Source organism: Erinaceus europaeus, chromosome 3 (assembly GCF_950295315.1).
Source record: "Erinaceus europaeus chromosome 3, mEriEur2.1, whole genome shotgun sequence".
Lineage (NCBI taxonomy): Eukaryota > Metazoa > Chordata > Mammalia > Eulipotyphla > Erinaceidae > Erinaceus > Erinaceus europaeus.
In genome coordinates, this window is record NC_080164.1 from 135,858,775 (window position 1) to 135,861,812 (window position 3,038).

The window sequence follows — 3,038 nt, forward strand, 5'->3', positions numbered from 1 at the left end:
TATCTTTGCATAACCATTACACTATCTACCCCTGACATGATTTCTGAATAGAATAATTCAAGTGTTGATGTGGATTTTCTGTGGCCTCCAGAAGAAGTGAACACATGGTCTCCCCACTTGTCCATCATACCCCTGATTCTCAAATTATATATTACAATAAAATTACTAGCAGTAGGAGATGTAGTTTCAGAGATAAAGTGCAGGATTTGTATGCATATACCCATAAGTCTGATTTTTGGCACCACAAATTCCAGGAAAGTGTTTTGGTCTTTAGCTCTATTTTTCATTAAAAAAAAATTCTTAAAAATAATTCAATTAGGTCTCTGGAAGCTCTGGCTCAGTGGCAACTCACCTGCAGTTCTTCCCCATCTTACTCCCGACAGGATGAGTTTATCCCTCAATCCCAAACCTCGTTTCGCCATATTAGCAGGAAAGTAATGGTGAAGTTTAAGTGTGGGATTAAGTACAAAGGCTACCTGGTATCTGTAGATCGCAATATGAATATGCAGCTTGCAAATACAGAATAATACATAGGTGGAGCATTGTCTGGACATCTGGGTGAAATTAGGTATAATAATGTCCTTTACATCAGAGGGGTTGAAGAGGAAGAAGATGGAAAAATGAGAAAGTAGCATCTTCTGGTTTTTTTTTTTTTTGGATATATTTATTTCTAGACAATAAGATTTGTTTTTCAAAAAAAAAAAATCAATTAGTATTCCCTCATTTAAATGTAGAATAAGACTTTAGTTGCAACTACTAATCAGATTTTCTGTCAATCTTTAATAAATTATATGGGATATTAAAAAAAAAATGGCAGGTGAATTAGCAACACATGGCAGAAACAATCCTTAGTTGCTGAAAGGTAAAATTCTAACTGCCAGAGGGGAAGAGGCCAGGGAGTCAGGAAGAGTTTAGAGAGGATTAAAGGACTGATGTAATAGAACTTGGGTGGTGGACACAGTGTGGTGTATACACTTAACTTGTAGATACAGTATGAGACTACTAAACCAAAGTGTTGCAAACCAATGATAAGTTAGATTAAAAATAAAAATAAGAACATAATATATATTATGCAAAATTTAATGTATCAAAGGAGAGCTATAAATTTCCAGAGTACTGTTTACTTTCACACAAAGTAGATTTTTAAAGTCACACACACATAGGACTTTAAATATTGATATTTTTAATTTCAGGATAATGAGACTATCTATCATTGACTAAACTTATAAAATAAGTATATTGATCCTTTCAATATACTAGAAGAATATGAATGAACAAAAAAATATAGGCTGTATTTTCAAAAATTTTAATGTATAATGGATACTTTATTTTTAAAGATTTATATTCATTATTATATTCATTTCATATGAGATACTGAGTGTGTCTCACATGGGAGAGAAGTAATACTAAGCCAGAGATATGTCAGTTGAGCTATTTCCCCCTTAGCATAATGAGCACTTTAAAGCCAGTTAAGATAAGCATTACTATAGATTGGTTAGTGTGGTAATGTAGGAGAAACTTTATCAGGCACATCTCAGAAATTCTGAACCAGGTATAGAGCTATAGGAGTTTCTGGAAATAGCATCACTTATCTCAAGGGCACAAAAAATAAATAAGAGTAAGCCAAGTACGCTAGTAAAAAATAGTATTGAAGAATTCTTTCCGTTAAGTAACTTAAAGAAATTATAGGGGGTAGGGGGAGAGAGATATCTTTAATGAAATTAAAAAAAAATTCACACTAAGTAGCACAAGACTTGTACAGAGAATTGAGAAGCTATACTATTAATAATATAGTAAGCAGATTTTAGTAATTAGGATTTTATATAAAATAAATGGAAACACGGGGGTCAGGCGGTGGCGCAGCAGGTTAAGCGCACATAGCGCAAAGCACAGGGACCAGCATAAGGATCCCTGATCAAGCTCCCAGCTCCCCACCTGCAGGGGAGTCGCTTCACAGGCTGTGAAACAGGTCTGCAGGTCTCTGTCTTTCTCCCCCTCTCTGTCTTACCCTCCTCTCTCCATTTCTCTCTGTCCTATCCAACAACGAACGACATCAACAATAATAATAACCACAACAAGGCTACAACAACAAGGGCAACAAAAGGGGGGAAAAATGGCCTCCAGGAACAGTGGATTCATGGTGCAGGCACGAGCCCCAGCAATACCCTTGGAGGCAAAAATAAATACATAAATAAATGGAAACACATTTAACAGGTTTAAATTGAGAGTGACATAATTACACTTTTACTTTTGGAAAAGTTATTTAGTACAGATAGTGAATTTAAGTGACTTTACAATTGGGAAAATTAAATTTCAGGAAAACCATTAGGAGTATTTTATAGTAATTATGTTGAAAAAGCATACTTTTAGTATAAAATCACTTTCACTTAGAATTAAAAAAATTGTTTTATAGCATATAATTTAAGAACTGCTTAATGACACTAATACTTGTTTTGTTCATTAGTTACTGGTTTTTACCCCCTTCATCAATGTTCTCCCATTTCTTATATATTTAATAATTTTCTGTTTATATTTATTTTAAATTTAAGCTCAAATTTGACAGTGTAAAAACATACAGTTAAAGGCCTACTGACTCAATATTTACATCATGAATATCTGTAACAAGAAACAGTAAATTTTTAAAATGTAGATTGTTTTTAAAAAGAAAGTCATTAGTCCATGTTTTATGTCATTCCCTTTGTTTAAATTGTAGTAATAATATAACCATTGAGGTAGAAGGAAAATAAGAAATCAGCTAATACATTTTATTTAAGAGTTCGGGTGTGGAAATTCCACCCTACAAAGTTATTATTGTCATTTTTCTACCTGACTTTCAGCTTTGTGATTATATATATTGCTCTCCTTTAATAGTAATGTGAATCTTGTTAAGTGAAACATTTTTAAATTAAAATTTTTCCTTTTACTAAATTATCTCTGAAATGCTAGCAAAACAGATATTATGAAATGTGTCTTTAAAGTTAGAACATGTTTCAACAACCTGTCAGCTCTAAGACAATTCATTCAACTCAACTTGCAGG

The 3,038-nt window shown here is 32.9% G+C and overlaps 1 pseudogene; it reads left to right on the plus strand.

Annotated features, from left to right (window-relative positions):
* Positions 1-384: 384 nt before the first annotated feature.
* On the plus strand, positions 385-632 carry LOC103118028 (small nuclear ribonucleoprotein F-like; annotated as a pseudogene).
* The last annotated feature ends 2,406 nt before the right edge of the window (positions 633-3,038 follow it).